This window comes from Prionailurus bengalensis, chromosome C2 (genome assembly GCF_016509475.1).
Source record: "Prionailurus bengalensis isolate Pbe53 chromosome C2, Fcat_Pben_1.1_paternal_pri, whole genome shotgun sequence".
Classification (NCBI taxonomy): domain Eukaryota; kingdom Metazoa; phylum Chordata; class Mammalia; order Carnivora; family Felidae; genus Prionailurus; species Prionailurus bengalensis.
In genome coordinates, this window is record NC_057350.1 from 117,383,453 (window position 1) to 117,410,421 (window position 26,969).

General features: G+C 38.0%; 1 long non-coding RNA gene across 2 annotated transcripts in view; it reads right to left on the reverse strand.

Annotated features, from left to right (window-relative positions):
* The window catches only part of LOC122491881, a 94,409-nt gene that overhangs the window by 66,288 nt on the left and 1,152 nt on the right, over positions 1–26,969 (reverse strand). The gene's annotated exons all lie outside the window — the stretch shown is intronic.

Below are 26,969 nucleotides of genomic sequence, written 5' to 3' on the forward strand. Positions count from 1 at the left end.
CCATGTCCCAACTCTGGCCCCACACTTTCTATCTCATGACCTGCTTTCTTTTCTCCATAAGTATTGCAACTTCCCAATACTTTAGTTTTTAAATTTGTGTTGTTTGCCTATCTCTGTCTACTATAACACAAGCTCCCTGAAGGTATATATTTTTGTCTCTTTGTTCAATGCTTTTATCTCCAGTGCCTAGGATAATGCCCGGCACAGGGTAACTATTCATAAATGTCAATAATACTGAGTGTCAGAAAATATTTGGCAAATAAATAAGTCAAGGCACTATGACTTGACTTATTTCTCTAATGAGTGACATTTAAATTGTCTTCTGTAATGTGAATATCTGTGCATGTCTTCCTAGAGTAGATATTAAAAACAGGGGAAATGCAGGGTCAAATATTTGTACAAATTCATCTTAAAATTTACTGACCACCTGACCTCCAAAACATCTATAATAACTTATATATCCAAGAACAGTATGTAAAAGTACTCCTTCAAAACCCACCTCAAACACTTGTGTCTTTTAATCTATAGCTCTTTTTGTTTAGAGTACCCTGTCTTTAACTCCCATTCTCTCCCTAGTGAAACTCTACTCATCCTTTAAAACCCAACTCAACTGTCATGACTGAGAGGCAAGCAATCCCCTCTGATTTACCTGGTTGGGGCAATTAGCCACTTCCTCCTCTATGCTTTTACAGCACACTTTTATATACCTCTGTTTTAATCTTTATCGTGTTGTTTTGTAATTTGTGTTTCTGGATTTTGCACTACACAATGAGCTCCCAGCATCTAGAATATTAGTCTACCTTTAGATCTGGTGGAATGTAGGCAGAGAGAAGTCAATTTCTTCTCTAATATATTTCCTTGAATGATGTTGATTCTTTGTCATCTCCTTCCAAAGATTCTGATTCAATAGCTCCTAAGGAAGACCCAGGTATCTGAACATTTATTCAGCACCTCCAGTGATTCTAACTTAATCCTTCCACCAAGCATGCCTTGAGGGATACAATTACTAAGAAATACTAAGGACAGTGTACTAGGATCAAGCATTGTAGAATTATATCCTGATGTACCACTCACCATTCTTACAGGTGTGTTTGTTAAAAAATCATTTTTTTAGCCACTTTATTAGGCTATGATTGACAACAAAAAACTGCACACATTTAATGTATACAACTTGATAAGTTTTGAGATAAGTATACACCCGTCAAACTGTCACCACAATCAATGCCATAAACATCCATCACCTCCAAATGTTTCCTCCAGCCCTATTTTGTTGTTTAAAACCTCAGTATTATTAGGTATCTTCCCCAAAGCTCATGAATATCAGCCAACTGATATCTTCCCAAAAGCTCATGAATATCAGTCAATTGATTCAGTGAACTGCACATGAGAATAAAGAATTTACTGGCTACAATTCAGTCCAATTAAACTAAATCAAAGAGTGCAAAATAAGTCTTGTTGTTTTAGTGCTATGCTTCAACTTACTGAAATATGAGTCAGCAGAGTTATTGTAGCTTTCAAATGGGAGGAAACAGGAGTATATGGGAGGAGAGGATGCTGTTCTGCACATACCAGACAAACAGAATAACTAGAACAGATATTCTTATCAATCTTTTATAGAGATGAAAACCAAGGTTTAGAGTGGTCGAGTGATTCACTCAAGTACACACTTCCTAGTAACTGATAGAATTTAGATTTTAAACCAGGTCTTTCTGGCTCCAAAATTGATGCTTTTTCCCATTATACCACATTTCTCCCATATACTCCAAAGAAAATATTGTTAAGTGTGTAACAAAATGATTTGTGCTTTTTGTGATGAGTTACCAAACACTATCATTTAACAGCTGTGTAATCTTCTACTGGTCCTTTCATCTCTTTGGGTAGTGGATGAAAAAAACAATAGTGCTGACCAAAGGAAGTCTATAGGAGCAAGACCAGCACAGAGGAGCTGTCGGGAGATTCCAAACACGGTGACTCCATGTCCACTCTACAGTGCCCATAGCTAAAGACTATCATGGACATTGCATCCCTAGAATGAGTGAACAGAGCAGTGCTTAGGATGACAGCCATGTTATGTTTTGGTCCTAACAAGTGGAGACAAAGTGCCTAAGACCCATATTGAAGTACCTACTTCCAAATCCCAGCCCCACCACTTCACTGGCTATTTGAAATCTGACAAAATATTTAATCTCTCTCAGCTTCAGTAGCCCATCCACCAAATGGGGATCGCAGTATCTTTTTCAAAACAGGAGTGAATGAGCAAGAGAAGCTGCCACAAACCAAATCTCAGTTGTCACTATTTTTATTATAGGACAGTGTAATCAAGTAGTCAATGTAGGCATCTAAAATTTCCATTCTCTTACAACCAGAAAGAAAATCCAATATGTTCAGGTACCAGGGGTTAGCAGAGAGTGTATGCTCCATGTTGATGCCTGTAAGAGCCTAGAAGTTTGACTTAAGGTTTCAGTTTGTGTTGATTCAGCGTTGCCTAAATATCACCTAAATAAAATTCTCAGGGAACTGGCTACTTTGCATTTTATGTGCTAATAGAGATTGTGACCTTCTTATCCAGGTCTGGAAACCTTATCACATTATCTACACTGAGCAACAATGTATGCAATATTCTATTTATCTACTTAACAAGATCACTTATTTAATATTTTAATTATTTTCTTTATTTTTTTATTCTCCATGTGATAAAAGCTAAAAGAATATTTTTTACATTAGTGCATTAAGATAATGTAAGCCAGGTGCCTGGCTGGCTCAGTCGGTGGAGGATGACACTCTTGATCTTAGGGTTGTGAGTTCAAGCCCCAAGTTGGGTGTAAAGATTACTTAAAAATAAAATCTTTGCAAAAAATAAATTAAAAAAATTTAGACATGTAAGCAATCATGGCTTATAATAAATTGGTATTTGTTTTCATCCTAAAAGTCCTTATGAAATGTTCATGGTAGAAACAAAGCTTATGCTATTTAAAGAAACACAAAGATATTTGTGTACCTTAATATAACTTTTTAGGTTTTTTTTAATGTTTATTTTTTGAGAGAGAGACAGCACGAGTGGGGGAGGGGCAGTGAACGAGGGAGGCAGGGAATCTTTTTTTTTTTCTTAATCAAAACATTTACCATTTTGTTTGTGACAAAACAATTGGGTGACCTAAGGAGACTCAGAATCTGAAGCAGGCTCCAGGCTCTGAGCTGTCAGCACATAGCCCAACACAGAGTTCAAACTCACCCTTGGTGGGATTATGACCTGAGCTGAAGTGCAGTACAAGAAAAGTTTATAACACCATATTTTAAACAAGTGTAAGCAATTTTGTAATATTTGATATTATATTCTACATTTTACATAGGAATTGTTGAATGCCATTATTATACATTATGTTTGTGAAGTATGTGTGCAACCCTCATACAAAACTAATGTTTAGTTTGTATTTTATGTAGTTATTTATTTATCTTTAAAGGTTTATTTATTTTTGATGAGAGAGTGAGCCACGGGAGGAGGAGCAGAGAGAAAGGAAGACAGAGGACCCGAAGCAGGCTCTGAGCTGACAGCAAAGAACCCGTTACAGGGCTCCAGCTCACAAACTGTGAGCTCATGACCTGAGATGAAGTTCAATGCTTAACCAACTGAGCTATCCAGGTGCCCCTAGTTTATATTTTAACATTGAAATTAATTACGGAAAAATGTTCTTTCTGGTAAAATCTATTACACATCAGAAGGCATGACTATGTAACTGAATTAAAACATCGTTTGATCCGGTTAATTTTAATCTATATGTGCTGTATATACAATACTTTGTAGAGCAAAGGAAATTGTTATTTAACTAAGGTTTGAGAAAGCATGTAGGCATATTCATTCCCACACAAAAAGTTGAAGGGAAGAGAGGTTATATTTACATTTTATTAAGAAGTAATGACTATAGTGTCCTGTGAATTTTTTGGAAAGTGGATGTATACTGAGACTCATTTTTCCAAAAAATAACACATGATTTTTCCCCTTCTTTTCTTTCCTTTTTCTTTTTTTTTTTCTTAGAGAGAAATAGCAGGCACGCGAGCCCGCGAGCAGGTGGGAGAAGTGTTGGGGGGGAGGGGAGAGGGGCAGAGGGAGAGAGAGAGAATCCTAAGCAGGCTCCATGTTTACCATGGAGCTGGATGTAGGTCTCCATCCCACAAACTTCGATTATGACCCCAAGCCAAAATCAATAGTCAGTTGCTCAACCAACTGAGCCATCCAGGCACCCCCCTTCTTTTTTTAAGTAAGCTCTATGCTCGAACTTACTACCCTGAGATCAAGGTTGCATGGTCTACTGACTAAGCCCGGCAGTTGCCCCCAAATGATTTTTAATTAAGTCAAGAAAATAATATTAAATGTTATGAAGTAACCAATCTTGTTGAATATCAGTTATGTAAATCAATTGCCTGAATCTATAAACCACATAAGGCCCCAAAAGTGTCTTAGCAACAACTTCAGAAGCAAATTTGTTTACTCAATGTGTAAGAGTGATAAAATAATTCATCTTTAAAATTTCCAATTATTTTAATTTCTAAACTGTCTTATGAAAAATAATTGAAAAATGGTAAACTTTTTATATGATTAGCTACTACTAATTACAGATTACTTCCATCCGGCATCTTAAAATAGTTTGGAAAATAGATGAAAGCTACTCAAGACTTAGTTCATTTATTTTATCTAACTTTATTTCTCATGCTATCAATGTTATTTCACCTAACTTTCTACTCGTAACGTGTTATAATAAAGTAAGTTCATATTAGAACAATAGATTGCTTTGTAAATCGCAAATGTCTCAGTTGTCACGTTAGAGGACAAATGTGGTATTAAATTAAATTTTTTATATTTATTTTCTCATAAGACCCAAACTTACATTTCAGGGACTTTTATTCAAACTCACTACTGCTGAATTGCAAAATGTTGTCTTTGTCCTTAAGACCATGACAGAGAACTTTATCTGCATTCAAATTGCCTACTGGTTTGTGGTATTTCAATAATAAAACAGCAGGATTGAAGGCTCATGATGAGAAATCTGACTAATTACCTGTTAGATGATAGATGGTTGTAACTAGGCAGTGCCAGTCACTGAAAACAAAACACTTCGAGATATCAATCAGCTTCCTGACAAATCCAATTTCCCTCACATTCAGCGGACAATAAATGGGAATTTTACCTCTACGTCTACAGAGTGCAGAGTTATAGCTTTAAAATATGCATAATGATATTTTAATAAAGTAGTTTTTTTAATAAGTTAGTATTTAAATACCTGACATATTCATATTTCAATCTCAGGGCTTTTAAATAGATAGATGGTGGAAATAATTAACATTGTAAATCTGTATTGTCTTCTATTGAGGAGGGTAAGGTGTACTTAATAGTAGTTTTCCTATTTTCTTTCTGCATTTACATTTAACTCAAATTATTCACAACAACTCTAATGGCTGTATTCGCTCTCTTCATTTTTTTTTAATTTTGTGGTAAATTAGTTGGATGTACATTCTACATGAGATTCAAAAAGCAGAATGCCCAATTAACACTGCCACATATCAGCATGTGGGCAGAGTTAAAGCAAAGAGGGATTGAAGCATGGAAATTGAATGTCGGCCCAGAGAAACACCTCTTTCTCCCTTATAAGGAGTGATTACATAATCAACATTTGAAATTTATGATTAACCCTAATAAGTTATGACCTTCAATATCCAATTTTGTGATAAAAACAAGAAAATTAAAGGCAGCAGAGAAATGGAGAAAGAAAGAGGGTTTGTTTGCTTCCTTTTTATTGAAGAAAATTGAATTTGTAGGCAAAGATCTAAAAGTTTAATAGTATATAGCCTGATAGAGAACAAACTGAGGGTTGATGGAGGGAGGGAGGTGGGAGATGAGCTAGATGGGTGATGGGGATTAAGGAGGGCATTTGTTGTGATGAGCACTGGGGGTTGTATGTAAGTGATGAATCACTAAATTCTACTCCTGAAACCAATATTGCACTGTATTAACTAAAATTTAAATTTAATAAAAAATAATTTGTTAACTAACTAAAATTTAAATAAAAAAAAATAGGTGGGGCACCTAGGTGGCTCAGTTGGTTAAGCATCAGACTCTTGGTTTTGGCTCAGGTCACGATCTCATGATTTTGTGAGATTGAGCCCCATTGGGGGCTCCACACTTACAGATGGATCCTGCTTGGAATTCTCTCTCCCTCTCTCTCTCTCTCTCTCTCTCTCTCTCTGCCCCCCCCCCCACTTGCACGCGCTCTCTCTAAAAATACGTAAATGAACTTAAAAAATTGTAAAAAATAAAAATTAAAAACTTAAAGTATATAGTCTGACACTAGGACCTTTTAAATGTTAATGGAAGGTAAGTTGATACAACTTCATTGAGGGACTATTTGACAATAACTATCAAAATTTAAATGCGTAAATATAGCAATCCACTTTAAGAACGTTTCCAATAATTATACTCCAATATCTCTTTGAATGTTCACCGTATACCATCTTTAATTTTTTTTAATTATTTTTGAACTGGAAATAAGTTCCCTCCATATGGGCGAGTTCAAGAAAACATTTACACCCATACAATAGAACACTATGTAACCAAATATAGACCTGAAAAAGGATGAGGTAGATCTGTATATGCTATTTTGGAATAACATTCAAGACACATTTTAAGTGAAAATAAGCCAGAAACATTTGAGCTTTTTAAAAGAACTTAAATTAAGGGGTATAAATATAAATAGATGTTTGATTAGTAATCAAAAATTTATGGAGGGATACCTAAAATGCTAGCTTTGGCTGCCTTTGGGAAAGGAGTCTAATGTTGCCTTGGGCAGCTCATATACTAAAATTGGGAGAGGAGTCTAGAGACCTGAAAGGGAGGGACTACTTACTGTCCATTGCATACTCTCTTAAATTTTTTGAAATTTTATCATGCTGCTTTATATCCATTCCTATAATAAATAAACAAATGAAAAAAGAGAAAAAAATGAAAGAAAGAAAGAAGGGAGGGAGGAAGGTAAGAAGGAAGGGAGAAAGGGAACATATGCACACAGATGAGTCTGTTTGACTCCAAAATCCAATCCTCTCTAGGTGTTCTGCAGTCAAAACTTGAGAAGACATGATTAAATTTTTTAAAGCAGCCTAAATTCTGCATGTTCTTGACATAACCGTGAGAACAGAAACAGAAGACACAGCCTGAGTTGATACTAATGAGCTGAACTTGAACATGGCCATCCCCCGAGGCTGACTGCTTGGCTGTGACCTAGTCTCTGACTAAGAACTGTGAGTGAGTGTTTGAGGACTGCAGTATCTAATCCCAGCCACCTGGGAGAATGAAAGGTCACTCTGGCAATGAAGCACTTCAAGCTTACACTTTGTCTACCCAGCCAGGCAAGGAAGGGAATATACAAGGACGGCAGAACTTAGAAAAGTTCGAAAAGTTGAAAACTCCTCCCCAACTCATCCTATACCAGAACACTATGAAGATATTGGAGAGAGATACCCGTTGTTTCAGGACAAGAAGACACATGTTGGTACACCCATACCCACAGACACATATACATACACACGCATACCAACATCATGCTTTGTCCTCTCATGCATTCTTTGCAGAATTAGATACCTGCAAAAGTAAACCTAGAAATAACAAAATATATTATCAGAGCTAACTCTATCAGTAGAAGGGATAAGCCTTCAAACAAGGCATGATTAAGGAGCATTTATATATTCGACTGGAAATTTCGGTCACTGAAGGCACACCACATTAAATACAAAATCAGGAATCTAAGGTCTAAAAAACTCTTGTCTCAACATGATGAAAAACTGAGGTAGAGGTATGACTTATTTAATGACAAGACACCTTTGAATGATGAGGCACAGGAAGAAGAGATGAACTTCAAGAGGAGAGAGGAGATTTTAAGCAAAATCTTCACTTGTTTCTAAATTTAACCCAAGCACAGTTCTAACCAGAAAATTTGTGGAGACAGTGAGACTACTTGTGTAAATAACTAGAAAAAGAATAATTCCTTTACCTTCTAACATCTTCTTTTTCATTCATTCATACACACACACACACACACACACACACACATATATGTATATAACTATGAAGATCACAAAGAATTTCAAAATTATATTAAATAAGAAAATAAGATAATTATGTGCCATATGAGAACATAAAGCAATTGGTACCCTCCACATGAAAATTGAATATTGGGGAAAAATGCAGATCAGGATTACCAACACACAAAAAAAGAGGAAAAAAAAACGTAAAACTCAATTAAAGAGAAAATTTTAATATGTTATTTAAAAATTTGGCTTTTGGCTTTTGGCTTTTGGCTCAGAGGAGACAAAGGTGCAACTGTCTTTGGTCATCCCAAATCTGGGTTCATCCATCACCAGCAGCCTCCACCAAGCCGCCTAAGTTTGACTTCAACGAGATCAGTCGTATACCTGAGGTGTACCAGTGAGGAAGCATGTGCCTATCTGTCCTGGCCCCTAAGATCAAAGACTGGCCCCCTGAGTCTGTCTCCAAAACAGGTTAGTGATGACATTGCCAAGGCAACTGGTGACTGGATAGGTCTGAGGATTACAGTGAAACTGATCCTTCAGAACACATAGGCCCAGATTGAAGCGGTACCTTCTGCCTCCGCCCTGATTATCAAAGCCCTAAAGGAACTGCCAAGAGACAGAAAGAAGCAGAAATATCACTTTTATTTTTAAAGGGAAGGGAAAGAATTGACTTTTTTTTAATTTTTTGATGTTTATTTATTTTTGAGAGAGAGAAACAGAGCATGAGTGGGGAAGGGGCAGAGAGAGAGGGAGACGCAGAATCCGAAGCAGGCTCCAAGCTGTCAAGCACAGAGCCAGATGTGGGGCTCAAACCCACAAACTGTGAGATCATCATCTGAGTGAAATCTGACGCTTAACCAACCGAACCACCCAGAGGCACCAGAAATAGCCCTTTTGATGAGATTGTCAACATTGCCTGACAGATGCCACACAGATCTTTAGCCAGAGAACTCTCTGGAGCCATTAAAGAGATCCTGGGGAGTGCCCAATCTGTGAGCTGCAATGCTGATGGCCACCACCCTCATGACATTACAGATGACAGCAATAGAGGCACAGTGGAATGCCCAGCTAGTTAAGAGCTATAACAGAAAGTAACTCAATAAAGGATCATTTGACAACCAAGTAAGTAAATAAATAAATAATCATAGAAAAGAAAAATATAAATACAACACAGAAGGAAATGAAAAGAGAGTAAAAATATAATACATCTCTATTCAAGGTTTCTAAATAGGTGAAATGGAAGTTAACAGAAGTAGTTTATCTGAGGAGTCAATCATTTTTATTATCAAATTATATGTGTGTATTATATAACGTGCCTTCATAAATACTAATCCAAAAAATTTGAACTATGAAAAAAATTCTGACGTAAGAAAAGTATTTTGAGTCTTTAATGAAGTTCTCAAAGAAGGAAGGGAGGGAGAAAGGAAGGAAGGGAGGGAGGAAATACATGCACACAAATGAGTTTGTTTGACTCCAAAGTCCATTCCTCTCTAACAATCATGTCTGCTGTCTCTCTTACTATTTGCAACTCATAAAATTTTTCAAAGGACATAGTTACCAGAATTCGCATTTTCCACCAAAAAGTGTCAAACAAACCTTGAAATTAAGGCCCAGGATTAGCCTACAATAGATAAGAGATCATAGAACTGGAATCTGGCAAGCATCTTTCCACTTTATAACAAGGCAATGAGATAATTTCACCAAGAATCACTCAAGGGTGGGCAAATCAGTAGTTGAAAAGATGGATGAAGTCGAAGGACTAGAAAAAATAAATTTCAAAATTATCTTTTATTTCTAATAATACATATAAGAAGAATTTATTTTAATTTTTTTTTTAACGTTTATTTATTTTTGAGACAGAGAGAGACAGAGCATGAACGGGGGAGGGGCAGAGAGAGAGGGAGACACAGATTCGGAAGCAGACTCCAGGCTCTGAGCCATCAGCCCAGAGCCCGACGCGGGGCTCGAACTCACGGTCCGTGAGTTCGTGACCTGAGCTGAAGTCGGACGCTTAACCGACTGAGCCACCCAGGCGCCCCAAGAATAATTTATTTTTAGACACAAATAAAGCAGCAATAAATATTCAATGACTCTTGAAAAGTTATTGAGAAATGCTAATGAAGTATCTCAGTACTAGTACTCAGGAACAAAAGGACTGACTCATGGTGCACAGTGGAGAAAGAAAAGCTATAAAGAAGTCAAGGAAAAAAGTAAGGACAACTTAAAACAAAATGAGTTATAATCCAAATGTTTAATGTTAGACTGGTACTTAGACAATACTGACTTAAGGTGCATAAGAAATTATGGATGAAGTGATATGAAATCGGGACTTCTCTTCAAAATAATACAGGATGAGGGAGTGGGTGAGGGTATGGAAGAAACATGTGGCCATTAGTTGATAGGTACTGAAACTGAATGATGGCTACATGGAGGTTTATGATATTTGTCTAGTTTTTTTATATATATTTAAAATGCATCATGATAGCTTTTATAAAAAGAAATGAATTAAAAATAAGTGAGCCAGCAGCTGGCTGGCTCAGTCGGACAAGTAGGAGACTCTTGATCTCAGGGTCATGAGTTCAAGCCCCAGGTTGGGTGTAGAGCTTACTTAAAGAAGAAGGAGGGGGCGCCTGGGTGGCGCAGTCGGTTAAGCGTCCGACTTCAACCAGGTCACGATCTCGCGGTCCGTGAGTTCGAGCCCCGCGTCGGGCTCTGGGCTGATGGCTCAGAGCCTGGAGCCTGTTTCCGATTCTGTGTCTCCCTCTCTCTCTGCCCCTCCCCCATTCATGCTCTGTCTCTCTCTGTCCCAAAAATAAATAAACGTTGAAAAAAAATTAAAAAAAAAAAAAAAGAAGAAGGAGGAGAAGGAGGAGGGGAAGAAATAAGTGAAAAATGGGAAGCGGGGACAAAAGAGACACTTAAAGTGTCCATATAATGTTGGAAATGAAAAGGGGTAGCATTAATCATTTTAACTGCTACAGGCCTAAGCCAGTGCTGTCCTGGGAAGTCCATGATATATGATCACTCTACTTTCCACCAGCAGGTTTCAAACATCAGGCTAATGTGATTTAAAATTTGCTACAAAAACAAAAAGAGAGAGAACGACTTGTAACGATGAACATTTAGATAATTAGCAACCACTTGTTTTTTAAGTCTTTGTGAAGAACTGGTCCCAAAGCACTGCCTAACCACCGATCCTTCTGTACCAGAAGTTGCAAACTGGTGGCCTGGGGTTGGATCCAGCCTGCAGATGTGTTTGCTTTGGCCTGAAATGTATTTGGTTACAGATTGCTTTTCTTAAGACTTTGAGCTCATTGCCAATATTTCCAAGCTGAAAGATGTCATGTTAAAATCCAGATTTCTATCTTCTTTTGAAAAACTTGAGGAGTTTTAAGACAAGGCAGACATTCTCATGCGTCAACAAATCCACCCCACTCCTCACTTCTCTCCAGTGAGTTCTAATTCTGGGCTGCTTTGCTTAGTTCTTTCTTTGGCTCCTACAGATACTTGACTTCTCAACTTTTGGACTAGATCAAGCTCTCTTCATTAGAACAATGAAAATGAGGTTGCCTGCAGAAGCTGCCATTTAATAAAGCAATTGAAAATAGAAATCAATAAACCCAGACAATTAATCTGGAAATTCCTGAAGATCTGTAGACTTTTAAATAAGTCCAACGGAAAGAAGCTAATTCTATTTAGAAAACTCCTCTTTAACTTTTCTACTTTTTTCCACATTTCAGATCACTTCCTGTTTACCAAAGTAATTTAGCATGAACTATGTGAGTAGAGCTCCCAGAAATTCTCTTACCAAAAAAGACAATAGCCAATCTACAGCCCATTGGCAAAAGGCACAGTTACAGGCCCCAGCCCAATGACTGTTGCCCACCCTATTTCTTTCAACAAGCCCGGAACATCACTGGGTGTGTGATTATTAGCAACTCTTCATTAATTACAAGCCTCATAAACAGCTGTGCAATGTGGGAGGTTGGGGAGAAACAGCTCCTGTCTTCATGAGAGAGACTTGGAACTAAAAGGGGTTTCTAGCTACAAAGCATTCCAAAATAGGTTGAGTTGTTTTGAGAGTAGACAGAATAACATAAGAAAGCAAGAATGTTCATCCTGAAGATTGGTACCGAAACAACAACTAAAAAACCTTCCACTCGATCACAAAGGATAATGGAGAACTGTAGTTGGTTTCATAATCAACTTACACCAACTTAAATGTTTTGAAAAAAATACAACTGGTAAAATTATCTATGACCTACGCTTGTGTCTCTTGTGAGACAGAGAACTGCATTTGCCTGCTTAGTGTTGGCACTAAACCAAGGAAGAGTTATCGGGGAAAAGTTTGGGGGAGTTTATTTCCAACCGGTTTCCACTATGAAATCCCCACCATAGCCAGGCTTATCTCAACTCTTGTCTGCACATGGTTTGGCCTCTCCTATTATCTATGGATTCCCACTGAACATTTCATCTATATTTTTGTTTCAGGGGAGGGATGATTGATATTCTTGGTACTAAAACAAAAGAGTTAAGGTCTATTTAGAGAACTGTCTTAAACACTTTGTGGTCATCCGTATAATTAAAAATCACATGATCATTAGGAGAAATGAGCTAGAGCTATAAAGAATAGTATGAATCCCTAGCACATATCGCTTCATAAAAAAGTTCCCAAAAAATAATATTACCATTTTATTTATCCTATATACTCATTATCTCCAATTCCTCTCCCCCTTTTGTCTCCTTCAAACCTACTCCAAAGAGATCATTATCTCTACCATTACAACTCCCTGATTGTTCATGTCAAATCACTGGTACGCTCTGTTACTGAATTAAATGATCACTTCTCTCTCCTACTCCGACTTGGCCTGCCATCACATTTGACACAGCTGATCACTCCTACCTTCTTGAAACACTTTCTTCACGTAGCTGTCATGACACCATCTCTCCTAGATTTCTTCCTCTCTCACTCACTGCTTCTCTCCTTTTCTAGTTCTTCCATATCTCTATGACTTCCAAATTTTGGAGAGGACAAGACCTGAGCCTTATACCTCTTCTTTCTTTATATTTGTTTTTTGGTGGTCTCATTCAATCTCAAAGCTTTCAATACTATCACTATGCTGATGACTCCAATCCAACTGCCTGCTCAGCTATTCCACACAAATGTCTAAAGGCATATCTAACCTACCATTTCCAAAACTGAGTTCCTGATTTCCACTCCCTAACACACATGCCCTAAAAACTTCCCCTTCCACAATCTTCTTTATCTCAGTTAATGAAAACTGCATCTTTCCAATTATTCAAGGCCATCCTTGTTGTCAACACTGATTTCTCTTTTTTTCTCACATCTGCATCTAATCCAGAAGAAACTTTGTTTGCTCTACCATCAGAATCAATCCAGAATCTTGACTACTCATCACTTTCTCTGCTACTCTCTTGTCCAGATCACTATGATCTGTTGCCTGAATCATAGCAATAGCCTAACATCTGACTGCTGCCAGCCTCTTTCCGTCTAGTCTCAACTCAGAAATCATGATGATCCACTCAAAATAAGTCAGATCAAGTTACTTTGCTCAAAATATTACAGTGTCTTCTACCTCACAGAGAATTAAAGTAAAGGCCTTAAACTTGTTAACAAGAACCTCAGTGAGTAGTCCCAACTCCTCCCCAGCTCCCAGAATCCCATAGTTACTCTGACCTCTCCTACTCTTCTCCCCCTTGTTCATTCTGCTTCAGACTGACAGAACTTCTTCATGTTCTTTGAACATGCAGTCACCTGCTGTTCCCTATGCTTATAATGTCTTTTCTCTAGATGGCCTCTTACAAGTCTTGGCTCAAATGTCACCTTCAAATTGGTCTGTTCTCTGGCCACTTCTTTTCTATTATCTTCAGAATTTATTTTTCTGCATAGCACTCATGATCTTCCCAAGTACCATGTAACATATTTATGTAGCGAGTTTTATGCCTGTCTGTCTCCTCTGGCAGGTAAACTCCATGAGGGCAACAATTATTGTTCATTTTATGCAATGCTAAATTTCCAGTGCATTCAATTACTATTTGCTAAATAGAGAAATAAATTTATGTGATATTATACTATTTTCTATAGAATGTGTGTATGTGTGTATATCTCTAAAGCACATTTAGCTCTAGGGAGAGTACTGAGTAGGGAGAGGGTAAATGGTATCAGGATTGGTGTGGGTGGAAGAGGATATCAAAATGGTACTTTATCCTTATTAACTATTATTTCAAGTTTTTAAATGTGAGATAGTCCTTATTTTTATATTATGGGAGATCGATTGTTTGTTAATAACATAACACATCGCAAGAACATACTGTATAGCTCCTAGCTCCTGCTCCCCTCCTCCAGCTACAGCTGATTGGACCAGTGTATATACCCAATTTAAACTGGGAAAATCAAAGTATCTCTCCCAGGAATTTGAAACTGGTCATTGTAAGACTAAGGCAGTCAGAGAGCTGTGAAAATTGGAACTAGAGGCCACATGGAATTTGAGACCAATGTCAAACAATACCACATGTAAAGTGAATTTCTGGAGAAACAAACATACATAAGACAAGAAAGATTATGGGGGTACCTGGCTGGCTCAGTTGGTGGAGCACACACCTCTTGATCTCAGGGTGGTGAGTTTGAGCCCCATGTTGTGTGTAGAGATTACTTAAAAATAAAATCTTTAGGGGCATCTGGGTGGCTCAGTCGGTTGAGCATCTGACTTCGGCTCAGGTCATGATCTCACGGTCTGTGAGTTTGAGCCCCACGTTGGGCTCTGTGCTGACAGCTCAGAGCCTGGAGCCTGCTTCGGATTCTGTGTCTCCCTCTCTCTCTCTCTCTCTGCCCCTCCCCCACTCATGCTCTGTCTCTCTCTGTCAAAAATAAATAAACATTTTTAAAAATTTTTAAGAAATAACAAAAATAATAAATAAATAACAAATAATAAAAATAAAATCTTTTTTAAAAAGTGTATGCAAAAAGAGAAACAGGAAACTAGTGGAGCAGATATGTAGATAAAGAGATGTTTTCAGTGTCATCCACATGCAGACATTACACTTTGTTTCCTGTCCATGTTCTTTCCTATCAATAAACACCCTTCAACATGAACTACTTTAAATAGAGTTCTATTCCCTGTGATGTTGAATCTTGACTTAAATACCAATATCTTGTTGATAGTAAAAACTAAGACAATATCCCAACATGGGAAAAATTATAAAATATAAGAAAATGTGCTCAATGGTGAATTTGCTGCTTTTAATTAAAAAGTATAACAAGGCTAAGACCAAGGCTGATTCTTGCCTTTGCGGGATTGCTCAAATCTATATTAATTTGCATACTCTCATTATTTAGTTTTAAGTTTCATCATTGTTAAAGCTTTTCTTTAATATTTATTCAGCAAAAAATTCCTTAATTCTGCCATACGTTCCCAATAATTAAAACAGCTGTTTTAAGCCTAAATATCCCAAACCCCCAGTGGGGAAAGTTTCATGTAATTTGCTACTACTAATAAAGTACATAAATTTATGAATTTTTTTCCTGTTTTATAAACTTGAAAATTTACAGTTCCTTGCATTCCCATATGCATTCATTAGGGGAAGAGAAAATGGTGGGGTTACAGGTAGACCAACAAGAGCCACACATTATCATCAGCCTGTTTTACTATATCCCAAAACATAATTCGAAATATCCAAAGGTAGGATGTGACACAAATGTGAGCTTCCTATCATACCAGTCACTTACTCAGAAAGGCCTTTTCTAGTCCCTCAAGCTAGGATATCCACCAAAAAAGTATCTATCGCACTGTTCCATCCCACTTAGTATGATCTCATTTATTATTTTCTGGTATTTTTTCTGTTTGCTTTGTTTGTCTTTCTGTTTCACTAGAATATGGTTCCATGGGAGCTGGTATTCAAGATATCTGTCTTGTTCGTCACCATTTCCCCAGCACCTTAGAATACATTGCATCTGATACAGAACAGGCACTTAGCAAATATTTGTGGAGAAGAATAAAGGAATGGATTAATTAACATGCCAAACTAATTACCACTCCAGCACCTTTAGATTTTGTCTTTCCTTAGCCAGAACCCCCTTCTCCTTGTTCCTTCACATCATTTAGGTCTTGGGTCAAACGTCAGCTCCGCAGAAAGGCCACTGATTACGCTAGCCTCTCCACCCTGCAAGGCCCTCCCTGTCCCACTACACTGGTTGAGTTTAAGCACAACACTGACAACTATGTGAAATTCCCTTTTATATGCATTCCTTTCATGTTAATTGTTGTCACTGCTCTCCCCACTGGAATGTAAACCCCATGAGGAAATTTGACTTACCACTGCATCTCCAGAATGGGCCTGGGATTTAGGAGGCCTTCGATAAATATTTGTTAAATGAGTGAATGAAAGGTTGAAAATTGCAATTTTAAAATATACACCCACACACGGTATCACTGCTCTTCAGTATTTGGAAACAGGCAACAAACTAAATTGCTATATGTGCAAATAATCTTTGAACAATTAAAATTTCACACGGCATCCAGATGAAAAGATTGTCAAATTATGTTTCCAGCTCTATTTAGAATCCTGGTTGGGTTACTTGCTTATAATCAGTAGCCTGTTCAATTTCGACTATCCTCACTCATTAGTTTCCAAGAGAAAATGTTCTATCTTTCCTCAGATAGACTAGAAAATGAAGTTGCAAAGGAGAAGACTTCACTACAATTAAACTACAACTATTGACATTTGGCAAATATATGTCACTGCCCAATGTATCTGTGTATACAAACAGACACAATTCCTAAAGGAAGGAAATGCCACGTTCCAAAAACAAACAAACAAGCAAACACAAAACCTCACATGTTTATCTCCACAAACAGAATTCAGTTACACCTCATAACACAGATCTAAAAGGGGGTGGGGCGACTGGGTGGCTCAGTCAGTTGAACCTCTGACTCTTGGTTTCCACTCAGGTCGTGATCTCATGGTTGCTGAGTTCAAGCTCCACCATCTGAGGGAATACTGTCTGTCCCTCTCTCGTTGCCCCTCCCCCGCTCACGCTCTCTGTCTCTCAAAATAAATAAACTTCAAAAAAAAAATGTAAAACTAAATAAATAAATAAATAAATAAATAAATAAGTAAAAGGGAGGTAGGAAGTTCCTCCTCTGAGCCAGAAAATCACAATTACAATCACCCCAAGTTATTGGTTACTGAAATGATCCATAGTGGGCAGACTGGAATTGTCAAATATGGAGATTTTCACCACTAAGCCAATTCTATCTTATGTCCTATGGCCCTTTCTCTACACAACCATTGTCAAGCAATAGGCGGGCACTGTGAGATCTCCTTTACACTCATCGCTCTTCGGAAATCTTTTCTAACTAATTTCATTCAGTCAACCACTAGGACAGTCAGTCAGACAACAAACACTTATTGAATGTCTATCATGTAGCTGGCACCATTTGCGCAGTGAAAATATATCAGTAAACAAAACACAAAAATGCTTACCCTCATGGAGCTTATATTCTAACTGCATCACATTTACTTTAAAGATATTTAAAAGTAGAGGTGATGAAAGCAGATGTTTGATAGAGATGAATACACAGAGTCATAGATACATCAACAGAGACAATGGTTGGTACATAAGCACATAGTTATCCTATATTTCCCAGAGCACTCAGAATTATATCACTAAAGAGTATGTTTGGGATATAAATCAAGTATGCTGCTTTCCAATTGTTTTCCTATAACATTATGTGTGCATGTTATCCTCATTATGGGCTTCCCCTGAGCAGAAAACATGTTCTTCATTTTCTTCATACTCTGTTCAGGGGGCAAGTTGTACAGTGTCCCCAAACAGACTATGAGTTCATTAACTGAGTGTTTGTTGAATAATACATTGCATTTATCAGGTGCTTTTTAACTTTTTAAAAGGCACTTTGATGCACATTATCATTATTAATATCACACACATATTCTTCCTCTAACACTAGATCAAGAAGAAGACAGTGATTATAGTAAGGGTAATGGTGGTAACACAAATAGTATGTTTGAGACCACCAGCTTTATTTGCTAAGAACCTGTCCAACATCATTACTGTTGTTGGCTTTTTGTCTTATGAATCTCGATGGAAGTTCAGACTCTAGAAAGTGCAGGCACCAGGAAGTTTAAAATCACAACAATAGAAGCAAGGCCCAGAGAAAAAGTCACATCCAAGGGTACAGTCTAGGACTTCAATCAAATGAGTTTTAAACTTCACGTTGTTAAAATGAAGATTCCCAATAACAGCCTAACCCGGACATTCTCATTCTCATTCACTTAGAACTGAAGGCCAGGAATATGAATTTGTATAAACAGCTGATGCAAGCCCCCTGAGAAATACTGGTCCAGAGAGAGCTTACCTGACTTCAAAGGCTGGGCTGGGGATGGTTAGTTAGTTCAATGAATGGCTCCCACAGCTTGGCATGGTCAGATATGGCTTGATATGAGAGACATACATACATACATTACAGCAGACATAACAAAGTGATAAGAAGAGCCATCATTTCTGAATGCTGTTACAAGAACCACTACTGCTAGAGATGTAGGACCAGGATCTAGTCCCATGGAGGAAAGAACTAGAATGCTTCAAATGCTCTAGTCTCATGGTACTGTCTAGGCTGGTTTGCATCCTTGGGGAGATTTGGGTTGCAGACAGGAAAATCCAGCATAGTGAGAACATGGAAGAAAACTGAGACGGAATGCCAACCTGGGCAGGATAGGTTGAGAGGAAGATAACTTGGCACTTTGAAGGATTTACTTATTCTTATCCCTAATATTCTAGAACTGGTTAGGAAATGGAGAAGGGCAACATAAGTCAAAACTGGAGGCCCACTATAAAAACTCAAACCTGAAAATCATAATTCAATTCCAATTCCATAATGAATTACATTATGAGGATGCTGTGTTTTCTACTTCCATAAGGAATGGCCCAGAAATGAAGTCTGAAGGGCAGATGTGTTATGGAAAGAGAAACAAGAGGCAGGAGTTAACCCTGAACTTCAAGAGTCTCTATTTCCCATAAGAAAAGTAGAAAAAGAAAAGCATTATGCTATAGCAAGAATCTCATTTTAAAATCTATAACTGTCATTATTTTTTCCACATACTGAGAAATGTTCTACCATAATCAATGCACAAAACGACCACAAGTAGAAAGTGACAACTAGACCTTTCCATAGAGCTTGAAACATTTAGATGACAAACATTCAAGTAACTACAAGTTTAAATTATCAAGCAACATTTTTGCTGGCAAGGTGTTATGAATTCCTATCTAATACATAGGGGTATATGGAAAAAATATTAGCATTTATTTAAACCAGAGGGAGTATTTTCATGTATGTAAAAACTGAAGTTGAAAGAGATTCACTGGCTTCTCCAAGGACACGCTTGGGTAGTCCAGGACGATGCAAGTAAACTTTTATCTTTTTAATTTTTAATATAATTTCACTCCTTCTTTTGACTTCTCTACTGATAGATAGAAAAACACTTTAGTGGAGTTCTTCTTGACATTTTATCTTTTTCATTTTTGCTAGTTTATTAAGAAAAAATAAATATATACAGAAGTAGAGAATATTACCATAATCCCAGGTACCCATCTCCCTGCAATAAAAGTCTTGGTTCTTATACTCACTCATTCCCACCCCTCGCCCAAGATTATTTGAAGCAAATTCCAGACATCACATAATTTCATACATAAATAGTTTGGCATAGAGCTCTAAAATATCAGTACTCTCTTTTGAAAAATCAACAACATATGGCTTCATGTGACTTAATGAGATAAGGAAACAATACATTTAAATCACAGTGCATAAATTCATATTTATTATTATATCAATAATTGGGGGATTACCTTGGGTGAAATAAAGCTGAAACCCAATGAATGCATTTAAGTGATAGTTTTTCAAGTACAATGATTTTTCCATACCAGTACAAGTTCATAGGATTTTTTTTTTCATTAAAAGATTCCTAGTCATCACTTTTCCCCAAATCAGAAACTTTTGAGTGAATTATTCTCACTCCATTATGACTACTAGACTCTAGAGATTATGAGATTTCCCACTTGAAGCTTCCATCTTCATTGATTATGATGATAATCAAGTGAATTATTCTTTTGCTCTTGATAACTACAGAGCTCCTTGATTCCAGTGGCTAATAAAGGCTCTGGTATTGGAAGCAAAACTGTTAAAAGGATCGAGAACAGCAGCTCAAAGCTCAGGCCAGGCAGTGTTTCAGAAAAAACATACTAGTTGACTTGAAAAAGCCACTCTGCTTTGTAGCAAACATTAAGAACTTATTAAATAATAAATATTTACATATTAAATAATAGGATGTCTAGGGTGTGCTTCAAAATAATTCTGGGGGAGAACGGTGGATGGAAATATTATAAACTGGGCTATTTGTTGATAGACGCTGAAGTTGGGTGATAAAGATTTATTACATTATCCTCTCTACTTTTGTATGTATTTGAAATTGCTCAATATTAAAACTTGTTACAAAAAGGATTAGAATCACATGACAATGACACAACAAAGTCCTCAAACACACTTTGTGACCCTTCCTGCTTGAATCAACTCATCCAAACAGCTAGAAAATACAAATCAAACTGATCTGAGTTGCGCCACTTCCCAAATGACCCAAAAACAGCACAAGGGAAAAAAAAGGAATGTGAATAATATGTAATTGGACCAGTTACCTCTAATTCTTTGATTGGTTACAGGTTAGTCCTACTTTGAGCTTCTAAAGAACCTGATTGGAACCCTTTTCAGAAAACATGAATTATTTCTTAGTTTCATAGGGTGACTATCAAATGTTATAAAGTGGACATAAAATTTCCTTGGAAAATACTGCCAGAGAATCACATCAGCCTTAGGGGAAGGGAAAACATGGCTTAATATTTCAGAACAAAAAATAGTCTTGAAAAATTAGTCCTATGCTGACACTTTTATAGTGAATATTTTAAAAACTGAATTAAAATGAACAAAAGAACCATAATGAAAACAAACAAAAGATTTATTTGTTAGTGACAAGGGAATCTGTATTTAGATCAAACAAATAATAGAAAAGAGAGAAACCCTGCTCAATTCTATAAAGTGTAAATGTCCTGGTGACCAATCAGTGTTCTCTTTTCAGATATTTACCTAGAGTTGTCAGAACTTGGTCTCTGCTTGGTCTGACCCACTTCGACCATTAAAATGGACACCCTGGTTGCTGAAAAGCTCTGACCAGCCCCAGATCCCAGCATTCCCAGAGTTTAAGCCCATCCATGGGAGCCCAGGCTAGCTGACTACAGATGGGCACTTGGACAAAACTTCCCCCAAAAGACAAAGGCCTGGCAAGGATTCAGGCAGTGAGCTCACAACACCACTGCCACCATCCTGAGAAAGGTCTTCTGAAAATTTCATTTTACCTTAGGTTCTAGAGCAAGGAAGAGAAGAAGAGAAGAAGGAGGAGCTAAAGAGAAGGAAAAGGAGCAAAAGAGGGCATGAAGGAAAGAGAAAGAAAAATCCGTGATACGACATTTTGTTCTGATTTTCTAAAGCAGCAAGTGACATCCAATATCTTCTAAAGAGAATGAAAAAGTAAAACATTCCCCAATTTTGTGTATGCCTCTCTTATGACAAGTACCATATTTTACCTTACATTTTGAATAACTGTGTATATTTCTCCTGTTATATGCCTGGAAGGAAGAAAGCATTTGAAATTTAATTTTGAAATGACATAGTCTCTATTAACAATAACTATACTTATCTCTAATGTTTGTCGGGGTAATTAATTAATCAATTAATTGGTCTAGTCAAGTGCAGTTAGCTGACAGGTAAGTAACAAGCAACAGCTGCAGAACCTGTGGATTGAATAATATACTCAATATATTTAGCTCTTCACACTGATCTAGCGAGGAGAGTGTGCAGGAGCATTGTGTTTTCCTCTTATTCTTGTTACTTACATGGTGGGATTTGTATCGCCTTCAAATATACGTCTATCTGTATATGACCAGAACTTAGTTTACACTTCCTAAGTTCATGCTCTTAAACATTTGAATTTAATAGTGTTTCCATCTCTTAAGCATCCTCTGCCCCTGTTTACGAAAATACTCCTTGTAATTCACATAAACAAAACACTGGAAATGTATTTTATTTCCTTTTCAAACTAAGAAGGAGAAAAAGAGGTTTCCTGTAGCCTTCCTTGTTTAGTAGAACACATTTCTGAAACAAGACTCTCAGGGAAAAAAAAAAAAACAACTTAACAATGAGGTTTTACAATAGGAATTGCTAGTTGATTTCATTTATATCCCAAATCAGTTAAGATTTCCCTGGTTTATTTTTTTTCACAAATAAAAAGTTAAAAGCTTTGTTGTTGCTTTTTTTAATCCATAAGCAAGACTAAGTGAAATCACTACTTTGAGGACTACATAAAAATTTAGTGAGCATCTTGTCTAGGACACTGATTTCACAAGTGCAAATCTAAGTAAGAGCCAAGAATATCAACTGACTTCACGAGGTCAGCAAGTGAAATCATGTTTAAAGCAGCAGAAAAATCACATAACTTCCATAGGATATTGTCTAAATTGTACAAATCACTTATTTGAAGATATACACACACACATAATGACTTTCAAATGTGGCCCTTCAATTCAATTATTGCCTTAAATCTGTAAATATTTATTGATTCAGGAACTGTAATAATATTAGCTGACTTAAAAAAAAATCTAATGAATATCCTAGGGTTTTTCTCAGCCAGGGTGTTATAAACATAGTCTGGAATATATCTTAGGCCTATAAATTTCAGCCTGCTGTACCAAAAATAGCAGAACTCTCTGGAAAGATTTGTAGTATATAAAAGTAGTAGTACGTAAAATAGAAAACAGCACCGAAGTTGTTGAATGCCAATTAACTGTTGTCCGCAACTCCAAATATTTTTTATTCCAGCTAACACACATTTTTGGAATTTTAAAGAAAAGTCTAGGTATAACAAGCCATAGAAATACATAATAATCATAGCAGAAAAAGTAAATGATGGACCCTGGACCTTTGTTTGTTTTTATTTCCCTAAATGAGGTTTCTTTTCATTTTTCTTTTTGTGTGCAGTTACCTCTTTTCTAATATACATTTAGTACACAATTCTTGGAAATTTTTATTGATGGATGCTTGCGGAATTTTGCACATTTACTAATGTGACTGTTGACACTTTTTAAAATTCTCCTTCACAAAGCTCTCAATACTGCAAATATATGTATCTGATGTATAAGAGTGAGCTCCATTTTTACTCATATTTTAGAAAATAATTATTGCACACTTCTGAGAGATTGTATATATTTGTTAAATATTTACCACATAACTATTGGTTAAAAATAAATTATAAACTTGAGAATAAAATGGTCACCATCACAGTTCTGAGTCAAAAGCTGCCTGCAGGGCTCTAAAACTTCCAAAAGAAAAATTAAAGTTCGGTCAGTTGTTTTTCTGTCTGTGAAACACTAAACAAATTACCTGCCTTTCAGAATACTTTTCAGGATATTTCTACCTCCTATAGATATAACTAGAGAGGCTTTTCATTCTGGCCCTGTGGATCCTGACAAATACATTTTATATTCATATGTATGAAGATAATTTTATATTTTTGAGAGCTGCTACTTCTTGGTCTTATGCAGTGATACATGTGAACTTTATTTTTATATACAGGATCTTTCAAACAGCTACTATAACAAGAGAATTGCAGAGAAATTATTTATGACAAGTAAGATAATATGCAAGACGCTTAAATTTGTGGACTATTGTTTCCACTCCTATGAAAATTGTCTTGATTCAAATGGGTTAGTTTAATTCTTATATAATTTCATTCTTTTTCCAGAAAATCACCTCACCATCACCTGTGGAATTCCATCATCTATGGCATGATTTCTTTCTTCCTTTTGTAGAGAAGAGCCCAAGAGAGAATTCGTGCCACAGTGACCCTGCTGTGCCCTATGTTTATTCGGCAGTAATCCTCGGGGAAAGGATTTTTAAAATGTATTAGAGCTAGCACCGAGAACGAGTGTTATTTTGAAGAAGTTACTGCTCCTTAACATTCTATTTTAAGTAGATATTATAGGTGTGATTCCTTTTAAAACAAAAGAGAAAGGGAGAGCTGTGTTTGATTTTACAAATGGAAGGTTTTGTTCCTGATACCGAATGGCATTATTCATTTACCTTGGCCCTGTCGGTGTTTGATAGGGTTTTTTTTCCCCTCCTTTTCACTCAACAACAACAATAATAGTATGAGATCTCGGACTAAGAATCTGACGAAACAGAAAAGGGGATGTGAGCATCCTAGATCCAGCTTTATGAAGCAATGCCCACACACATCTCACCCCCTTGGTTGATAGAGATGATTAAGCTCCTCAAGCTTGAATCTACAGGGAAGTTGTAACCATGCAGTTCCCACATGAACAAATATTGGCGCTTCCACCAAGAATCCCCAAAACCAGTTACAAAGTGAAGAGCTAAAACCTACAAAAGTGTGGACCCAGAGGGCAGACGGGACCACAAGAAGGTGCGAAGTTGGTAACTATGCTTTGAGAAACCGAAATATATATATATATATATATATATATATATATATATATATATCCCACCTGAATTATAGCTTGAGCTTTCTTTGCAATATTTACCATCTAATAATTAATGACGCCCACGCCGGGCGCCTTGTTGCCAGGACTGGGGTTCGGGCCATCGGGAGCCCCTGACGTCAGCGGCAGCGCGGCCTGCGTCAGGTCCCCCGAGCAGCCCCGAAGGTGGCCCCGACCGACCTACAGAGGCCTTGGGGGTTTCGGGGAGGGAGCCCCGGGCAGGGCTGGATGATATCCCAGAAGGGGCGAAAGAGGCTTTCCTCAAGCCAGCCAGTAAGTCACGTCGCATTTAGAACTTCAGGGTTCACGGCTCCGGGGTACTCGCGGGTACCCCAGAGTTGCGACCGGGTCCAGAGGCCCAAACCCAGGTGTAGGCTCCCGGGGCTAGACGAGGGTGGAGGCTGTAGAGAAGGGGGCCAAAGAAACTCGGAGCAAGTCTGTAAGCGGCAAGTGCTTCCTTCCTTCCACTCTTACAAGCATCAGCATTGTAGTAATCCCACCGACTCCCAAAAGTGGACCTTAAAATGAAATAGATCCACCGTTTCCACCTCAACTTGACACAACTCGGAAGTTGGTGGTCCCGGGCAGTGTCTCGCCCTTGCACCAGTAACTGGTGATCGCAGACTGGGTAGGAGGGTGCTGGGACCCGCCACTGGGGGAAAATGAACTCGATCTCTCAGTTAACTGGCCACAATCTTTCCTTTCTCCATCCTCTACCAACCTTTCCCTTCTTTCTCCATTCTCTTCTTAACTCTTAGACCATTTTTGCAACCTTCTCAAGCCTGCGGGGTTCTCAAGAGTCTGGAAAGGTGTGGTTTTTCCAAAGGGGGCCAGGACGTCTATCGTCTCGAAAAGTGTTCAACCGGCTCAGTTGCCCTTGTCCTAAGGGTCGGGAACCAGAATTTGGCGAGCCGTCGGCCTGTGCGTGGGGACGCTATCTACAAAACCCATTGTGGAGCAAGTCCTGTAGCTCTCATAGGCCCTGTCTGTATTTCTTCAACGTAGGCTCTTGGAGAATGACCTCTCTCCCCTAGATTCCTTATTTTTAACCTATCTTTTTTTCCCATGATAGTAAGTGCCTTTCTCGTTTAATTTTCCGTCTTTTCATCTACACTCAGAGGACACCGAGGAATGGAGACAGAGCCTCTCTAAGCAAAGATAGGAGGCCAAAAACTGTTTCGTGTACGTTTTCCCCTGGATTAAATCCGCATCCCAGGAACCGCCCCTGCGTAGACCCAGCAAAACCCAGCGGCAGAACCCAGCACTCAGGTGCATAAAACGTCTGCGTCTGCCTCTGCGATACTCTCCCCAGGACAGCAACGTGAAGAAGCCAGCGGTTAGAGGGTTGCCAGGTACAGAGCAAGAACACCGTTTCGCTTCGCCCTCCCCCTTCCACTCCTTGAGTGGCTGGAAACTTCGACAGGAGAGAATTTCTCCCCCCTTTCCAACTGACAACAGCGGGCTCTGCTATTGGGGGAAAGAAAAGAAAAGCATTTTCTGGCAGTACTCTTTTTTTTTTTTTTTTTAAGTTCGAGCTTTAATGTGAGCTTAGATATAATGACACCTTCCCGAATCAGTCAATAAATACCGCGGGAGCCGCCGCACCCTGCAAGTGGCCACAGCAAAGTCCCCAACCTCTGCCCCATCCGTGCGGCCGCTGCGCTCCAGGCCAGGGTGCTGGTGGCCAGCCTGCCTTCCCTTTCCGGGCTCCAACGTCTGGAGACAAATCGAACCAAATCAAATTGAGGGACGCGTCAACTTTGAAACGGCTTTAAAATCTGTGACTCCCTCCTCTGTGTGTGCCCCACTGCCTGGCGGATATAAATTGTCATACTCCAGTATCTCCACCGAGTAAAACAGCATCTCAAAATATACGGATCTCAGAAAAGGATTATTGCCCTAACTGTGCCGCTGCCTTCACAGTCTTGCTTAGTATTAGGATTTAACACAACAGAATTTATTAGAACGAATGATTAGCTTTATTTATAAGCATTTCGTCCAAGTGGTGACTTGGGAGATTTCAGGAATTATTCAGAGAAGGCTTTTTGGTTTTGTTTTGTTTATTTTTTAAGGAGCCAGGAATGTGTCTTTTACCCTGTGTCCTCCACTGCCCTTTTCAGGCAGCGATTGGCCCTCCTGACATTTGGTTAAGCCTCGGGACTTAAAAAGATCATTTCCTCGTACACTAATTTGAGCAAAATCTGGATTCAGAGTGTGGGTTTACACGCCCAGCTCGAATGTCTAATGTATCAAA